The following is a 21,018-nucleotide window of genomic DNA, read 5'->3' as shown; positions in this document are numbered from 1 at the left end:
AGGCAATAATCAACATGGAATAATGTATTAAGCAAAACAAATAAAATGTGACAGATATAAAGAAGCAGAAAGTACAGATCTTGTCATTGAGAAGCTTATAGAAAATTCTGGGAAACGAAAGTTAAATCTAGCGTTTAATCACAGCAAGCTACTCTGTCTCCTAGTTAGAAAAAGCTGAGTTTAGATTACCAATTAAAGGCTGCCACTAGAACAATAAGTAGGGTGCATCACATCTGCATGATTAAAAAAGCTTACCCCAAAACTGTGCTTCCCAGAAAAAAAGACCCTCATCCAAAGACAAATCATGTTTTCCAACTCTTAAAATTACCAAAGTTCAGAAATATTGAAGTTCTTTCTCCAGCAAATGTAAGATAACCAATTCCTTCCTTCCCATTTTAGTGAGTGTTCTGTTTTAGGTCCTCTGAGGTTTTTCTGAACTTACATCAGTAAATTCTCCTTCCAACAGCTGGGGGAAGCGGGCTTGCAGAACCTTGTGCTGGCATCATCTCAGAGCATCTGAAGCATTAAGAAGCATAAGAGAGAAAAACAATAGGAGTGAGGAGGAAGCACCTTTATACCTTTCTTCTTTGACAAGAGCCCAAGTAGCCAATGCCTGACCGAGAGCAGAAGGATGCGCAGAGGGGTGAGGCTGAGTAAGATGGGGTGGTGAAGAGCAGTCAGAGACTCAAGATTCCTCAAGGGTATTCTATGGCTCAATCAATTCATTCCCTCTTCCAGAACTTGCCAGACTTTTCTTCCTTTGCCTTGCTCAAGTTACCTGTCTTACCTCACCTCCTACTGCCCACTGACTGAAATTTTATGTGTTTTTCCTTTAAGGCCCAATGAAAATCCTATTCTCTCCAAAGAGGCTTTGCTAATTCTTCTTCCTTCATTCCAAAGAAGGAAGGTACGCTTTCTTCCTTTTTTGGACTTTATCTCACCATATTTATTATAATTGCTGATTCTTCGAGTTGTTCATGTGTGTGTGCCGGCACTTGCTCCCCATGCCCTACCACCAACCAGCAGATGCAATACAGTCCCAGAAGGTTGTCTTCTCATGGTAGCAACTACATTCCACTTGTTTCTACATCCTCCCTACGCTTTTGTTTACTTTCATGTGTAAAACTTAGTGATTCGACATTTACGTACCTTACAATGTGAACACCACACTAAGTCTAGTAACCATCTGTCACCATGCTAAGTTATGACACTGTTATTGACTATATTCCTCATCACCTTTTTCACCCATCTCTCCATCCTCCTCCCCTCTAGCAACCACAGGTTTGTTCTTTGTTTCTATGATTCTGTTTTTGTTTTGTTGTATATGGATTTTTTTAATTCCACATATAAGTAAGCTGGAAGTATTTGATTGGATAGATAGAGCATCTTTTTATTCTTAAAAGAATTTGTCTTTTAAAGATATAAAGAGGAAAATTTAGCTCACTTTTCTCTAAATACCTCCTGTAGAGTACCTTTTCTTCATTTTCATGTTTTTCCTTTAACCATTACTTTTCTACACTTAATCTTCAATTTAATTTTCTACATAAAATCCTACAAACTTTTATCCTTACTATTTTTTATATTTTCCCTGTAGTATTAACCCAAATATTCCTAATGATTATACAATAGAATAATTTATATATGTATGTGGAAAGTAGGTAACTAGTATGCTCTTATGAAGAAAATAACCAAAGCGTTAATTTCTTTAAGCTAAAGTACCTGGGATTTCATTGTTGTTATTAATCATGCTGCTGGATTTTTATATTGCTCCAATTGCTGTATAGTTTCAACACTCGACTTTATTAACTCATCCATTCCTTCAACAAATATTTATTGACTATGATGTCTGAGATACTGAACTAAATACTACAATACTACAAACTAGCTCATTTGCTCTTATTCTCTTTTGCCAGCACAATTTTCCCACCATCCCTTAAAGACTGATGTTTTCCAGAAGTTCATTCTTGAGTCTCTTCCATCTGTTACTGGGAATGGCTAACATCTGGCACAGATCCAGTCTCTTCCCTCTCCGGAGCTAATGGTAGAGACTCATCATCATTCATGGCACTCTTTCTCACTATGCCTGAAGGTGGACTTAAATTCTTTCTCAGCACAGCATCTCAGAAAGCTCTCAGTCATTTGGAGATGATATGCAACAGGAAATCTTTCTGCTACCCCCTGCACCTCTCTTCCTCAGTAATTTCATACACACCTATGGCTTTCTACTTCACTTCTGTAAGGATATTTCCTGAGTTCTAGATTCATATTTCTAATAACCTAAAATCTTTCTTTGCTTAGTGTCTCAAACTCAGCTTATCCAAAATCAAACACTATATTCTCCGTAAAGCCTGCTCTTAGGAATTACTACATATAATCACCCAGCCTAGAGACTTCAGGCTTATTTCTACTTTCCTTTAGCCCTCACTGCCCATATGCATATGCAGTTGACCGTTAAGTTATATTAATTCTACTTTACAGATGTCTCTTAAATATATTATTTCTTTTTTTCTTTTTTTACTTCCCTAGTTTAAGCCATCATGGCTTAAACTTTTGCCAGCACATGGATTGCCTACATGGACACTCCCTCTATCACGCTCCATGAAAGAATTAACTCCCTCTCTAAATTGTCCTCCACTTTGACATCAGTGATCTTCCTAAAGCATCGGAATTATCATATTAGTGGTTGTTTTTAATTTTTCATGAATCCTTAAAATTCTTCATTGACACCATGAGAATATCAAATTTCTTCTTAGTGTAGTATCCAAAGCCCTTAACATTCTGGCACCAAATTACTTTTCAAGCACATTTCTTAGCAGTTCTCCAACTCCTAGCTTTCCGCTTCGGCCATACAGTAAAAGCTACTCCCTGAATATACCATGAACTTTTATTGTCTTTCCTCATGCTGTGCAATCAACCTGTTTAGAATGCCTTTTCCTCCACTACATAACTAGGGAAATTCTCATCCTTCGAAGTTTAGTTCTTGCCTTCTGCTTCTGCCACCTTACTCCCCACTTTTCCGGCCCAGCCTCCATTCACAGTTCCTGTCGCTATGTTGTCTGATGGTTAGATGAGCCTGTTGCACCAGGCTCTTGACTCCTAAAGTAGTCTTATCCATTTTTATATTGATAATATGAATAGTGCTTAACACATAGTAACAGATTAATTAATGTTCTTGGCATATGCCAAAGAAAAGTATAGCCCATATTCTAAGTTACTTTTCTCTTTAGGGAGTAGTAGCTGGTTGGTAAAAGATAGCTAGTTTGGCTTACATTTAAGTCTCATCACATAGTCTTGGATTGGAAATTGTTGCTTTGCCAATATTTTTCCCAAGCCTCCAGTGAAATTTTTTTGGAAAGTTATGCAGAAAGGTGATTCATCCAGACTTTATAAAACAAAATTGTCCCTTCATTTTCTTATGTTAGAAACAAAAACAAAACTATCAATGCTTGATTAACATAAGCGGAAAAACCCTTTTGTTTTATATAATCCAGTGTTTTTATTAAGTAATTTGCAGAGTGGGAAGAGGAAAAGACTCTTTGTAGGGGGTTCTAGCGGCATTTTCCTCAAGAAAATCTGATTAATTTGAGTAAAAGAGTTGGAGTCTCCAAGCTTACCTCATAAAAGCCATCCTTGAAGAAAAAGGCTTCATGGTAACAAGCTGCTTCTACTTCTGGCTAGAAATCCCATTTTATGCTGCATACCAGCCCCTGGAAGAAAGTGTTTCATAGCACTTTCAGATGGAAATATATTTTACAGTGGGAAACCTGCTTGTGTATAATAATATGATATAATCAAATGTTGGTCTATGTAAGAAAATTCTTTACAATAAAAATTTAAAATATTACAAAGTATATGCATAGTAGACTTTAAAAGTAGCACCGTTGGTGGTAAATCTCCCTTAAACCAATCTACTAATGTTTACCTTCATTATAAAACTATTTAATAAGGTAAATGGGATTAATAGATTGCAGTGTCATTTATGAAAGAATAAAGGGTTCCAGTTCAGACATTGCTGTCAGCAGTCCCCATTGGAATTCTTTCATGAACTGTGTGTGTTGATTTAAATTATGCAACCCAAATTTTAAGTGAAAGCATTAAGAAATGTATCAAGACACAGAAAGGTGGGAAACATTCCCACGAAGCTAGAATACCAGTAAGTGAATCTTTCCTACAAAGGAAAAGATGCCACATTCCAAAGGAGCACTCTTTAGTTAGCAGCGAACGCAGTGTGCAGGCCTGGGTAAAGGGAACAATGGGCACCTTCTGACACCAGGCTATGTGTCTGGTGAGCATCCCTCAGTGCAAATGTTAGTGCTGCGTGAGTATTTATTGTGTTTCTATAAAGTCCTAATGAGCTTCTTGGGTGAGAGTGAAACCCTTTGCCTTTTCACACTGTGCTCAAGACCCCTAAACTTCATGGGGTCAAATCTAAAGAAAGGGTAATGGACCATGAGGTCCAGCTTAATAGACCTGATATTAACACAGCAGCAAGAATGTCACCAAATGCAAAGTTTGGGGCAAGCAATGAATGAAGTATTTGTTACACTTAAATAATATACAAAGGTTATAACAGAGTAGCGGCACTATATCAATGTCATCATTGCAGGACTTTGAAAATCTGCCATGTATGAAATAACCCTGTAACACATCTTTGGATTACAATAGATGAATTTCCTTTCCAACAGCAAATAATACATTAGAAAGTTATGCAATTAGGGGGACTACCTGTAATTATTTTTAAATGTTGAAAATCTCTTGCCCATGGAAATAATCTGGACACTGTCAGTATCTAATACTCATATAATGGAAATGTATTGTACTCTTTATGTTGAGTTTGCAGCTCATATACAGAAATGTACATTTTCTCTAAATGAAACAAAGATTTTTCTCCTCTGGTGCTCTGGTTTCTTCAGGATAGGACAAATGTCCCTTGCTTTGAAATGACTAAAACGTAAACCACACTGAGTATGATGTCATGAAACAGAACCCCTTACGTAAATGTAGGATTCTTTCACCACACTCCTCATTCGTGTAATTGTTGGCTCATCATAATAAGCCTAATCTGTTATTACAGTGAACCTCTCAGTTCAAATGATGCAATGTAAGCCACAGACTTCAGATCTTAAAACATCGTACTCTGGTTTTGTTCATAAGTTAACATTAAAAGCATCATCACTCTCTATTATGGATAAGAATGGGAAGCTATGTGGATACACGCCAGCAAAAATATTTGTGTGCTTGTTCACCTTCCATGTTTTTATTTTCTGCTCGGTTAAATACTCTTTTTTTGGAATTGACTCAAGTGGGTTATAAATTATTTGAGGACAAGGACTGTTTCTCTGCTTCTGCTGTTTTATGTTTTTATTCCTAACACCAAAGAAAAAGTCACAGTATTGTCTACACATTCCACATCTCATGGGCATATGTAGGAAACGTTGTTTATTACTTACCAACTCCTCTTTTTTTTTCCATCACTTGTTTATCACGAAAGTGGAAAATTGCATTTATTCAGGAAATTCAGGCACTATGTTGTCAAATTAGTTAGCTAACATATGCTATTGTGAACTTTCAGGAGATTATTAACTGCTAATTCTTTCATACTTGTAAAATTAGACCAGGTTCAAATAGATGAAAAACCTCACAGGTTTCAGAAAACTAGTTTCAGTGTCTGAGTACATAAAGCAATGACATTTACAAAGAAAAAAATGCTTCTGTATTCTTTTTGTTCCATGGTTAAGTGTTGTCATTTATCTTTGACCAACAGGGATGCAAAGAACGACAATTATTTTACTTATAATTGTTGCTATTTTTAAAAGAAATATAGAGAAATTTAAAAATGGAAACCAGTTAATTTTTATTAAAAATGGAAAGCCAAATGCACTTATCTGTTGGTGAGGCTGACCCTAAAGAAGGGACACTAGGAGCCAGCCAAATGTGTATGAGATAGGAACATCAAAACTCACACCTACCTAAAAATATCACCAGCCTGCCAGAGCGTGTAGAGTTTCCATCATTAGAATCTTTGTGCATTAAAATATTTACAGAAGGCCCATTAAATTTCAGATACGATAGTTACCCAATAACATTCATTATCTTTCTGGAATATAGTGGTCAAGAGCAGGAAACAGTCCAGAGCAGATATTGTCTGAACCAAAAGAGAGTACAGACATAAGGAAAGTGGGATGTGAAAGTAATGGAGATTCCAGAGGCCTCAAGGCACTGGGTATGGGTAGTAAGAAGGTACCACCTGAGAGAATAGGGTGATAGTGAAGACTGCCTGTTTCAAAATTGGACATGAAGCCTATTGGGGAACTGATTTTAAATATTTCCTTAAAATTAACAGTTCTTGAAGAATTTCTATTTATACTCCCTGAATTAAATATATAATGGTGTAGTTTTTACACTAAAAATAAGTGCATAATTCATTTCTTCTGATATAATTTTAGAAGTGAGACCAACAGATGTTAGAAAAGAGATACTTCCACTTCCAGCCAAGGTGGAATTAAAAGGATCAGATTTACCCTCCCACCATACATACACATGTACATCTATATATTTGAAACAATTATTTTCAACACACTGAACATTAGGAAGTGAAGGACAGTGATACCCAAAAAGATGATTTTTTCGAAAAAAAAACAAACAAACTATTTTTTAGAGCAGTTTTAGATTCACAGCAAAATTAACCAGAAAGTAGAGTTACCATATATCCTCTTCTTAGTCCCCCCTACCAACTACAGACTCCTTTATTATCAGTATCCCAAAGCAGAATTGTACACTTGTTACAACAGATGAACTTCCATTGACACGTAGTCACCCAAAGTCCATAGTTTACACTAGGGTTCACTAGGGTATCCACTATTATCGTATCATACAGGATAGTTTCACTACACTTATGATCGCTGTGTTCCACCTATTCATCCCTACCTCCCCATTCATTCCTGGAAACCACTGACCTTTTTACTGTCTCTTCAGTGTGCCTTTTCCAGAATGTCATATAGCTGGAATGGAAAATTTACTTAAATTGTACTAAGTATTTTTACACATGTAAAAAGAATCCACAATTGAAATGTCCATCTAATTGTTGATGTAAAAAAAAAAAATCAAATAAATTTGTATTTCCAAAACCACAAATCAGAATGTGAGAAGAAAACAAAGACTATTTCATATTAATGTGAAATAAGTTTTTATTGTGCAAGAGTCTATTCTTTCCTCAGAGGCAGGATTTGACAATTCATTTAATATTTCTTTTATCCTACACCTCTGTGACTCCTGTCCTCTCCAACATGAATAGCAGCACAACTCACTCACCTTTACAGCATTAGGACACTGTGGCCTTTTGTTTTGAGGTCACAGCACAAGAGATTTCTGACAAGAGTTCACCTGGGGCCTGAGCAGTTTAATTCACAAGAAGAGGTGTTTAGGGTCACTAGTTGTACTGTGCCAGTACTAACTGCCAGACCCTGGATAGTAGAAGCATCCATGTGTTCTGTAATAAAATTTTTTCTATGTTTGTAAAATGTAAGTTCCTGTGACGAGCAGAATCTGGGGAAACTGCCCTCTTGCTTGAGCGTAATAGTGATATTTTAAATTTTATTCTTTTAATTCCTTCAGGTTTTGATTCCGATGTCACTTTATTAGATAATCTTGACACAGATACACACAAATGCACATATGCACACACACATGCAGGTACACATAGATGCCCACGTATATACACACGTGTGCCCTTATTCTCTAGTCCCCCGTTCTTCAGAGTACTTATTCCTACCTGACATATATTATGTATTAATTTTTTATTGTCCATCTCCCCAAGTAGAATGTAAGCTCTATAGATACTCCATCCCTCTTCCTCTCTAGGTCACCACTGGGCAGTGTGTTTAGGGGTTGGGAACAGGAGTGTCACCTAGAAAGAAAGTAACATAAGAATGCAGGAAAATGACCCAATTTGCTGTTGCCTAGGGATACTCCTGACAAATACCATAAAATACTACTGTTTTCCAGATTTGTATGTTGACAATTAAAGAGAATCTTCTGACAAGATTTTAGTTTGGGAGCAGAGAAATTAAGACTTTGCAGACAGTTTTCTGGAGGGAGAACTTGAGAGAGTTCTCTGAGGGCCATTCTCACCCTCTGGTCTAACTCAACTTGTTTCCTTAACCGAGATCATAAACACAGTACCAAAACCAGACCCTTACCCTTACCAATATGTTTACATGATAATATTATTTACTAAATAATACAATGTAAAGTTATAAAAATAATGATATTGTCCTAGACCAATAAAACTAAAATGGGGAAAAAACATTGGGGAGACAACTGCAATCTTGATGAAGACTTCTCTAAATATAGGGTACTGTATTCCCATGGCTTTTTTGTTGTTGTCTTTTTCATTCCCTTAATCTCTTTCTCTCAAACCATCACTTGTGGATAATACCAGTGAAAGAAGTACATAAAGGAAGTCACTGTAAAAATAAAGTTAATATATCATGACTGAAACCAAAAATACATCGTTTCCTTATAATGGCAGTGGGGAAAAAAATGTAGGACTCAGCCCATTAAAAGGGTTATTAATAACACTTTGCTAATAACGTAGACTTCACCAGGTCAGCAGTTTAGCTGAAACAGCCCCTGACAGTGATCAGCGTCATCAAAATTAGGTTTCCTTTCTCTATTGAAATGTTTCTTCACCAAATTGATTGTGGTGTGCCTATGCCAATGGCTTCAAAGCATTTCTTTTTTCTTTTTTAAAAAATTTTAAAATGTATACTCTCCCTGTAGAGGTTTCATGAAATCTTTTAAGATATTAGGAATTGAATCTTTTAAAGGCAGTAATGATGATGTGGGCTGACATAAACATTCAGTAGGTATCCAAAATGTCTGCATCAAACACTAAGTAAAATTATGAAATTTTATGTTTTATTCTAAAAATGTAGACTCCATTATAGTCATCAAGAATTAATAGTGATTTATGGCTTCCTAGAAGAATTCCGGCACCTAGAATTTAAATTTAGGAATCTACAGTTAGAAAAATGAAACATCTCATTGTTTTAGGGAGAAAACATTTTGTGCAATTCTATATGCAATTACCTATGGAAGAAGGAGGAAAAGAGGAAAGGAAATCTTTAGAGATGGAATCACAGTGTTTTAGGACATGAATCATGTAAAGTTTACAAAGCAACTTTACTTCAGGTTTGAATAATTCCCAGGGTACAAATTACATACAGTTAGTAATGATAGCTCTAGGTCTTTCTTGGGTAAAACCTCCAGTTATCTGTGAGTAAGTTTTATTCAATAAGCCTTTATTACTATGTGTCAGGAATTGTGCTATACACTAAAGATGTAAAATTTAGTTCATATTCTAGTGGGGAAGAGCTACTTTTAAAAATACATTACATTAAATACCCAAAAGAATTGAAAGCAAATTCTTGAAGAGATAGTCGTACACCTATGTTCAGATCAGCATTATCCACAATAGCTAAAATGTAGAAGCAACCCAAGTGTCCTGGACAGATGAATGTATAAGAAACATGTATAGAATGTGATCTATACATGCAGTGGGATATTATTCAGAACCAAAAAGGAAGGAAACTCTGACATACAACATAGATGAACCTTGAGGATATTATACCAAGTGAAATAAGCCAATCATACAAAAATGAAGTGTGTGATTCAACTTATATGAGGTGCCTAGAATAGTCAAAATCATAAAGACAAGATAGAATGGTAGTTGCTAGAGGATGAGGAAAGAGGAAATGAAGAATTATTGTTTAATGGATAGAATTTCAGTTTTTTAGATGAAAAGGGTTCTGGAGGTAAATGGTGATGATAGTGGCACAATATGAATATACTTAATGCCTCTCAACCGTACACTGAAAGCGGTAAAAATGGTAAACTTACGCTATGTGTATCTTATCAATAAAAAATTTTTAAAAATATTTAAAAATTATATATTGGCTTTTACATATATAATAGAAACATAAACAAAACATAAACAATGCACTGTAGAGTCGCAGAAGAGGAAGCAATTAACTCTGTCACGTGGGGTGATGGCCAGAGTAGGCTTACAGTGGAGGGGGGCCTCAGAGAACACAACATACATTAGTGCTTATTTAATCAACTTTACAAACACCAGGTTAACTGACACTCCTGTCCCCTCTGTAAACGTACTGTGTGATGAGCATGGCTGCTGGTTGCAGGTTGCAGTAACCACCCTTTCAAGTGCCCCCAACTTTCCCCTCTTTCCTGATGATGACTTGAGTGCTTGTCTAGAGTCAGAGGTGTTGATTCTCCAGTGTTTATAAGCATTGTACTTATTGTAATTACCCAATCAAGTTAAATATTATGTAAACCAGTTCTATTTTGGAATGAAAAGGAAGGGAATTTTTGGTCTATAAAAACAAATGCTTTGGAAAGTCTCCATAGATTAGTCACTATAAAAAAATTACAATTGTTGCATTAGGTGTAGGTAAGACACCTATAAATAACTGCAATAAAATTGTAAACATCTGGATGGATTTTGCACTCAGGTTACTTTGCAAGTGCACTGAAGTTTCTCTTCTTTAGTGAAGTCAAAACTAGAAATTGTAGAACAATGCAGAAAGGACAAAGATAATAAAAGATGAACCATAGGAAATTTCATCAGCAGACTCATTCTCAAAGAAAAAGCCTTGGCCACTAAGGTTTTACAATTAATGAGACAGTCATATGTTTTAATTTTAAACAAATGAAAAATATACATATATAATCTTTTATTAAATCCCTTTTTCTACCACACTATCAACTACAGGAGTGATTTCCTTGGTTAAGAAGATGTAGTGGTTTAGAGCGCAGACTCTGGAACCGACTGCCTGGGTTGAATTCTGGCTCTACTGCTTAAGACTATGTTACCTCAAGCAAATTAATTTCTTTGCACTTTAGTTTTCTCATATATTAAATGGGGATAATCATAGTACCTATCTAAGAGATTTGTTTTAAGGATTAAATTATTTAGTAGATTAAAGCACAGTGCCTGACACAATAAATGCTGTGTAAGCATTAGCCATTACTGGTATTAGTTACGGTACTGACTGACACTTCTACTAACTTTTTTTGACAGCAAGAGAAGAGACAGAGGAAGGATGGGAAAAAGAGAGTGCATTTGGAGAGGGCCTGGCCCGTGAACCATGGAGCTGTGATCGCACCATTCAGAGGTATAGTACAGGTGGAGAAGACAAATGATGACAGAGGCGGGGAGGTCTCAGGTCCAGACTTTTCTGTAGTCCCATTCCTAACTCACCCTGTGCCTCTAATTCTCTCTGTTCTCTTGGTCACTTTTTATATGCCAGATTTTGAGATATTGTAATTTGTAAGTTTATTCATTCAAGAAACATTTGCTAAACATTTATTAATGAATATAGCCACTGAGTGGTCTCAACCCCTAACAAATTTACAATTCAGCAAGAGATTCTAATAAATAATAAATATGAGAGAATACACATTGTTAAGAATACAATATATATATAGTACATTGTTATATATATATTAAGAATACTATATATATATAGTACATTGTTATATATATATATATAGTATTCTTAACAATGTGTATTCTCTCATATTTATTATTTATCAGAATGTATGTAAAAATGTTACTAGTGCGAAGAGGGTGCAAGAAAGACTTGAGAGAGTATGGTAGGAAATGATAATTGACCTGGATGTTAAGGATAAATAAAAGTTTATTCATAAATGATAGCATCCAACATGCATAATTACGATCACTAGAATAAATAGATAAGGTTATCAGAATGCTCTTTCTAAGTAGTTAGAGCAACAAAGACATCTTCTGCCCTACATTAAAAGATTTGGAAAAAATAACATCTGTATCACAAGGTCACGGCTATTTTCTATTTGACTTATCCTTGATAAAACTCTGAAATATATCATTGAGCCAAACCTGTTATACAAGATTAAGTCAGATGGCTTCTGAAGTATTCTTTCCTTCCATCTTCCTATATTTTAGCTCTCTAACTTAGACAACTGGCAAGATAAAAATGAACATGAAATGTTGAATATAACCAAGAAAAGACTATAACCATTGTTCACTGTCTTTCCCTTCAATACAATACAATAAAAGGAGATTCCATAAAACCGTTCCACTTCGTATCATCTGTTAAGGGCAATGTCATTCTGGCATTTTCATTCTGTGCCTCCTGTTGACAGAACAGACATGGGGAAGGAGGAGCTCTTACCTGAATGCTCACTAAAGATTCGCTAAGGACAATGAAGAGATCAAGCACTCAGCAGTGGGATTCAGCACAGAAAAGCAGCCACAGCACAGGCACTGAAGTTAGCCAGACTCCTACCTCACGGGTTATTCACTGTGTGACACCGGAAAAGTTACTGAGCTTCTGTAAATGTGGACACTAATTCGTATCCTCTAGCATTTCTGGAAGATTAAATAAAATAATTAGTACAGGATACCTGGTACATTATAGATGTTTAGTAAATGTTTCTTGAATGAATAAACTTACAAATTATAGGTTTTTTTTCATTTTTCACCTTTTTCAAAAATACTCTATTGATTTTTAATTTCAACAGTTATTCATTTTCTTGGGCTGCCGTAACAAAGCACCACCAATTAGGTGGCTTAAACAAGAGAAATTTGTCTCACAATCCTGGAGGTTAGAATGCTGAGATCAAGGTGTTCTCAGCATTGGTTGGTTCCTTCTGAGGGCTGTTCCAGGCCTCCTCCTGGGCTGTAGATGGCTGTCTTCTTCCTGTGTCTTTTCACACTGTCTTCCCTTTATGCATGTCTGTCTCTGTGTCTAAATTTCCCCATTTTACAAGGATACCAGTCATAAGGACACTTACTCTACTATGATCTCGTCTTAGCTTAACTAATTGCATCTGCAACTAATTCCAAATAAGTTCATTCTGAGCTAGTGAGGGTTAGGACCTCAACATATGAATGGTGGGGGACACAATTCAACCCATAAGAATAATGAAGGCTTCGTGTGATAATTCAAGCAATATAGAGAGATAAAAAAATGTAATGGTCTCTTTTATCAATCCAATCCCATTTCTCTGCTTTTGCTATTTTGAAATATATCCTTCAAGTCTTTCTATGTCTACACACACACTCACACATATACCACATATTCTATAGTCTTTTGTTTAGACATGCACACACATTGTCTTTTTATAAAATTCAGTCATATTACACATATTACTTAGCTTCTTGCTTTTTCACTTCACAATATATCATGGGTATTTTTCTAAATGACTGCATATAGACCAATATAAATATTTGCATAATATTCTGTAGTTAATAATAATATGCTATTCAGTACTTGTCCTCTTGGTGGATATTCAGGGTATTTCCATGGTTTGGGGTGTCCATTTTTTAAATGTAGCAACATGTACTTTTACTCAACATTTTAAAGACTAGTGCTTTTATTTCTGTAAGTTAGATTCTTGGATGTGGCATTTCTAGGTCAAAGATATGGACATTTAAATTTAACATTACCAGCGACTTTCAAAAATGTTTTAGCTATTCACACTTTCATCAATAGTGCCTAAGAGGTATCAGTTTTCCCCTCACTTTTGCCAAAGTACATTTGATCAGTTTTTTAAAAATTTCTGTCTCTCTAACACATGAGAAATGATACCTCTGTTCCTTTAAAATACATATCCCTGACTACCATGTAGTATAGCATCTTTATAAATGTTTGTTGGCTATTTTTATCCCTCATCTGAGAATTATTAGAGCATCTTGTATACCTGTTACATTCTTTTGTCTTTCATCCATCTTCAGGAGACTGTATATAAGGAAAATGAACACGTTGTCACATATACTGCGAATATTCTTTCCCAGTCTGTCATTTCTCTTTTCACTTTGTAATGATGCCTTTTGCTATTCAGAAATTTTAGGTTTTTTATATAGTCAAGTCTGTCCTTTTTTTTTTTTAGGATTTGTGGGTTTTTCTGTCTCGGCCATGAATGCCTCTACTCTACCCTTAAGATTCATAACTCCTTAATTATATTCTAATATTCTGTTTGTATTTGTTGTAAATTACAAATCTGTTTTTTTTCTTCCAGGTGAATATTCCATTACTTTGATGAATATTCCATTACTTTGATGCTTTATATAAGGTAATACCTTTTCTTATAGGTAAAATGCTTTATATAAGGTAATACCTTTTCTATATAATAACTGATTATATAGTGATGTAAGCATCACTATATAATCAGTTATTATTTTAAAGACTGCTTGAATCAGTTTCTGTGTTCTGTGTTCTCTTTCATTAATGAATTCATTCATCATTGAGCCAGTATTCATATTACTTTTATTGTAGTAGCAATATAAGAAGTTTGAATATGGCAAGTTTCCCTTCACTATTTTTTTCTTTCATAATTTTCTTGACAACATTTTTGCATTTTTCTTCCATATTAATTATAGAATTATCTTGACCAGTTAAAAATAACAACAATGGGATTCTGATTCAAATTGCTGTAAATTTATATGCATATTTAGAATATTATCAATTTCCCCTATACAGGATTTACACACATCAGCCACCAGTTTAATATGAAAGCTGCAGCTTAGAACGATTTTGTAATTTGCCTAAGACCACGCAGCGAGAAAAAGACAGAAGCTGTCTTTAATATCTCTCTGATGTAAATTCCACAACATAAATCACCTTCTTTGTTCATATCAGAGAAGGAAGGTGATAAATTACCAAGATTCTCCTGACTAAACTACGTGGCAGCTTAACCATTTACAAGGATATTAGACACAGGCAGAACTTGACAAAGCATGGCACCAGTTTATAAGCAAATCGTAGCTTTTATCCCAATAAACTGTTTCTCATTCTTCAAAAGTTCCAGATAGAATAAGAATGAGAATAAACTTCAAATGACTGAGTACCTGGAAGAGCCCTGGTTCAAATACATCTTTACTATATGAAATTCTGTCATTACAGCTTCACTTTTTGGGTTAAAAATTTATTCTTCTAAAATGCAAGTACGCTTAGAAAGATTACTGCCAATATTGTTGTGAATTGGTTTAATGGCTGTTCTTTTAACAACTGCCGAACTCCCTATTAACATAAAATTTTGATCTAGTGTGGTGGGACACAGAGATGGGAATGGATTTGGAACATAGGGTACCACCTCAGAGGATTCGAGGTTAAATAGAATACTGGAGTCTAGGAGCCTCAAAAGGTGGATGAATTGACAAGCAGATAGCTCAAAAGGACCTAAGAGCTGGGAGATAGGGCAGAGTAAGAGGCATGGGCCCACACCAGCTACTTTGAACTTTCCTTTGGGCTAATAACTTCTGCCCAGCCACCAGGAGACAAATGAAGCAAATCATCTCTGAGAAATAAGGTGGCTGACCTTACTCTGCTCTGCCTTCCTGTGTCGACAGCACTGATACCATTTCTACTCCCAGAGCAGCCACTGCTGTTCTGAGCACAAAGTCTGGTCAGTTTGCTATCTCTGCTGCTCAGTAATAAAGCCCTTTTCAGAGCATTTCAAAACATGAAACAAAAGAACAGCAAGAAGTTTAGTATCAGGTGAAAAGCGTAGGTGAAACTGGAAATAGTTGATAAGAGATGGGCCCTCAAGGCAGCAAATAGGAAAAGAGATAAGGACTAAACCAGCCAAATCAATAACTTATCAAAGTCAGTTAACTGACCAGTCAGTACCGATGTGCGCAAGCGATGTGCAAAGTGCTAGTTAAATCAAGGTTTTAAATATTACTTGGTTTAATGGACTGATACTGGATACACATCACCCCAATGTCCACCGCTTGTGCATGCTTCCACCTCCTTTTTATTCTTAACAGAATAAAATTAGATTCTGCTCCTCTTATTAAGGAGTGACATTGACCATAAATTTTCTATTCATTCTGCTTGTGTGTTAATGCATTTTTCTTTGCATTATTAGATCTAAGGTATGGTTATAATATTTTCTCGCAAGAAATCAATGGGCACAGCATTAACTGATGAGTGAATAACTTTCATTATAGAGAGAAGTAATGTCAAGTTATTACTCCATGATGTAGAATGAAATATCAGTCAAATATTCATTACCATATTAAGAAGATTGGCATTTATCCTAAATTTACTATATGTGTGTATAATAGATTTGCTTAAAACATTTTCATATAAAAGGGAGGTTATTTTTAAATGTGATACAAAATGTCTTAAGAATTTAAAAGATATAGCTCAATATTCTGCTCCAAACACAACAATATTTTAATACAGGAAGGTATCCAAAACAATTGCATGTTATTTGCAATGGATATATGCCTCCGCTAAAAAAACAAACAAAACAAAGAACACCCTTATAGGAACAGAGTTTGGTAAAAGTGGTGCTAGATTGGAAGTTACAAGTTCTATACTAGGTTGTGTTCTCTCTGCTGGGGATATTACACATACTTGGTAGAAGATGCAAATGAGATGAGGCACAGTATTCGGCTTTGAGAGCTGCCAAAACCTATCAAATGTGAAGCATTCTATTATCGTACAAAACCAGTGTTCTTTACTGTGGTGTGCCTAAGTAAAAATTTTAAATGTCTTTATCAAAATTTAAATTCAATAGAAAAGCTCACTATTTGAAGGATTTTGTAAGTTTTTGTAATGTAAATATACCATCTCTAAATCAATTTGTTTTTGTGGGTTTAATTTATTTGGTTTTCTTAAAATGAGGTTGCTTTACTGTATATATATGGTAATTTCATTTTTGTTCATTAATTGATTCAAAACATTCTATACCCAAGGTCCCCTAAGTGCTCAATTTGGTAGCGGTTATTTTCAATTTGAGCCCTTCTTGTACTGGACACACAAAGCAATGGCAGTGCTGCCACCAACAGGAAAATGCAAGTCCCAATATCTCCACTTAAACCAAAATTCTCCATTTTTTACTTAGAACTCTTATTAAATAAACTAAGGCGTAGTATGAGCAACAGGAAAAAAAAATAGGTTTCTTGGAATAATAGACTGAAAGGCAAATGTTCTGAGTGTAAAATGCAGTACAGTTATGATTGATTTCTATTAAATATTTAGTAAGGAGTCTCCATGAAAATATTCTTCCTTGTCTACATGACTAAAATACAAATTTTTAAAAAGCCAAAGAAAATACTAGCATGCATTTAGTAAAGAATTTGGTTGGCATGATATAATTTCTTGACTGTACTGTTGTGTAAGAATGCAGATGCTGCACTCCACTTGCTGCAAAGTTTTGCTTTTGTTGCAAAAATGAATGTTTCATGTTATGAAAGCATCACTCAAAATGAGCAGGAAAAAATAAATAGACATTTTAAATGTATATGATTTTTCTTAAGACTAAGATGTATATCATTTTTAACTATAATTATATAAATTTATATATCATTTGCGTGTTAAAATTTGGACACAATTGAGGGGTAGGTGTATATATCCATGTAAGGCTTCTCCTGCTTATATGCAAAGATTCTCACAGTCCTTGGTCTAGAAACATCTTTGGAAATTAGAAAATGTTCTTTTGTAGTCACAGCTATGAGAAGAAAATTGTAGGGTACCATTAACCCCCAGCTCCTCTAGTCCATGTTTTAAAAACTGCTTAACCCATCTCATTTCAAATAGCTCACAATTACAAAAGAACAGATACCTCACTCAGTTATACTTATGCAATTCCCACTTTTTTTTTTTTTGTAAATTGTGTAAACACACCCAAAACTACATTTATCCCAAATAAATATCGGTATTTATTTGTTTTGCTTCCAATCAATATTAGTTTGATGTTAAAGAAATTTCTTAGAATTTTCATGAAAATCATCAAAGGTCCTAGAAAATCAGTTTTAGTCACTGTATTTTTAAACCTTGACTTTCAACTGTCTGTTAAGCACTTACTATATGACAGCACCTCTCTGAGCTACTGGGTGTGCCAAAAGAAACCAGGATACAGTCTTCTTGATTCTAAAACTAAGAGTAAAGGAATATTTTTTAGCTCTAACCTATGAATACATTTATTTTTCAAATATTCTGTGTCGAATTCACAAAATAAACATGAAAGTTATAATATCAATTATTGGCGAAGTTTGACAACTGATAATTTCCCTAACTACTTTCATCCACCTTCAGGGTCTTCCTGTATCAGTACTCAGTGTTCCAGCGTTGAGTAGCATGAGTTTTCTATCAAATTACATTATTTAGACCACAGCATTCTGAGTGTGTGATTCTTTAAAAATGAAAATAACATGATTTAACAATTCTTAAAAGAGTGGAGGGCCCAGATGTGTTCAAAATTCCTCTACCCTCATCTTTTTTTTCTCAGAAAACTTTTGACCTACAGTACACAGCTATAAGAAGGTACGTTGAGTTGTGGCACTCTGGCCCACCATGCTCCCTCAGCTCGCATTTTCATAGTAGCCTCTCAGTGAATCCTTGCCTCCGTACTCACCCACATGCCCATCTCTTCTCTATCCACTCAGTCATATTATGTCTATTTTAAATCTTTCGATATTCTCTTAAAACTATCTTTATAAAACCCAAACTTTTTGGAATGGCATTTGAGGACCTTCATGATTTGGCTCTTCCTTAATTTTAGCTATACAGTCTTCTTGCAGTCCCAGAAATCTATCCTGCTCTCTTTCGTGTCCTGACCTTTGAATACTTTAGTCCCTCTACCTGAAATTCCCTTCTGCCCTTCTGTTCCCTTATTCTGACTAAACTGTGTCCTTCAGTGCTCTGTTTAGCTATCTTCTTTCCCACAACTTTCTCTGATCTGCAAAGGGGTCAGGTAACTATCATAGAGTAGATTAGGAGCCTATCAGAATTGTCCCACAGAACCATTTACTCACCCGCTCCTATCTTAGTGCCCATCATTTTTTTTGTAATCATTTGTTTAATTATTGATTTCTCCAGTTATAAAAGCAGGAAGTCAGCCATATTCATCTTCGAATATTTCAAGCCATGACACACAGTAGGTGCTCAATAAAACTACTGAAGAATTAAGAAGTAAATTTGCTGTCATTAAATTGAAGCCTTTAGGTTTATCTGCTCACATTAGCATGATGTTCTAATCTACCAAACTGAGCATTCATAGAGAATGGATAACTCACAGAAGATTCTCTTGCTGTAAATTATGCAAATGGGAACCTGTATGAGGATAACTGCTTAAAGCATTTTCTTTTGTGTAAGCATTAAGAATCAACTTGCATCTGGTTTTTAATGTACTGATGAGCAGGGTAATACAACACATCAGAGAAGGGATGGAGAGCTGAATGCAGATTGAGGAGTCATAAGTCATGCCTATTTGTCCCAAGGGATTGCTCATTTAGTTGATTAACAAGCAACAGTCAGTTGTCTAATCACTTTTCAGCCTTTGTCAAATGGCCAGCTGTCCTCCCCAGATGACACCTTTGTCATCTCTGAACTGTAACACATCTCTACGCATGAGTATCCAGAATTAGATTCATTACTCGTACAATAAAAGATAGGTCGGTATAGGCTGACTAAAGACCCAATCATGAGAGTGGGTCTAGTCACCCAAATAGGTACACTTAGACCAGGTAATTCTTTGCAGGATTCCATTCTTCTTCTTAACACTTCTGTTTTTCTTCACTTCTATGCTGCTGTTGCTTTTGTTTATTACAACTTAATACACTTCAAAAAGAAACCAGATTCAGTAAATGTCATTAAAACAAAGAGGATTAATAAACTGTTCCAAGAAGCCATTTCTACTTCTGGTAACATATCTCTTCACCTTTAGCTATGTTGAATTTTCACTTTAAGTGCTGAAAATGAAGCTGGAAAAAAAATTTCTGAAAATGAAAAATAAAAAACTTTGAAATGCTCAATAACAATACACAAAATTTCACATTAGGCAGAGGTAATATGCCACAAAATAAGCAGTATAGCTTTCCTGATCACATCTTTTTCATTCTAATGTTTACGCAAAATGTCTATATAAAATGTTTTTTTCTTATTAGGTTAAATAGTATCACTGGTTTATATATTGGAGTTTACTACAAGGGTAGTCTCATTCTTCTAAGATTGATTAACATTTTTTCAAATGTTATTTCTCTTAGCTACAGGATGATAAATGGCATACATAAAAGTTATCCTAAAGGTCTGTCAGATTATATGACTTGAGAATCATCAAAGAGCAATTAAATAATGGTCTAAGATTTAAGTGTGTTTTACTGGTCTAAGATTTAAGTGTGTTTTACGGTATTTGATAGCTGCAAAGAAGTAAAAAGGTACTGAGCTCTGAGTCTCAGTCCTACCTGTGCAACTCTAGGTTTGTGATTTGGGGCAAGTCAATTCATCATCCCCGCCTTCTTTCATTTGTTCACTGGGTAGCCAGTGAAAATACAAAGATGATTTAGCCAAAGTCTCAGAAGAAATCTCTGTCTCATTTTCTTTTTCTGTAAAATGGGGCTTTCATATTGATAATTAAATAAAATATGTTAAAGTACTTTGTAAATGGTTAGGAGTTGTGCAGATGTTTGGAATATTTTCACACCCTTTCTTTGTCTTTTACAATGTTGACAATTTTTAAGAACACAATCCTCCTCTTTTTTAAAAAACTAGAACATTCCTCATTCTTTAGTCTTTTCATTTTTTCAATGATTACTTTATATTTATCAGTCGAAATTTCTGTTTTTACCACCAGGAATCCAGGAGCCATCCCTGCATGTAAAATAATAATACACACATGGTGTCTGGCTTGCCACAAACGACAATGTAGTGTTAATTCCATCCCCTCCTCTCCTGTTTCTTCTCTTCATTCTTCTATTTCTCCATGGATCCTTGGACTGTGGCATCCACCTTATGCTCCCCTCCTGTGATCTGTGCCACATGGATCATGGACAGAATATCATATCTCTTCCCATCATTTCCATAGGGGGGATCGGGGGACAAGGAATTGCTGATGGTCCTGACAGATACACAAGAGGGCACCATCGGTTTCTGCTTCTGATTCTAAACCATCCTACAGTATCTCCCACCTTCCTAGCCTTCTTAGTTCTTATTTTCATTTGAACCTTAT

Source organism: Pteropus alecto, unplaced genomic scaffold (genome assembly GCF_000325575.1).
Source record: "Pteropus alecto unplaced genomic scaffold, ASM32557v1 scaffold196, whole genome shotgun sequence".
Taxonomy (NCBI): domain Eukaryota; kingdom Metazoa; phylum Chordata; class Mammalia; order Chiroptera; family Pteropodidae; genus Pteropus; species Pteropus alecto.
This window is presented reverse-complemented; position numbering follows the sequence as displayed.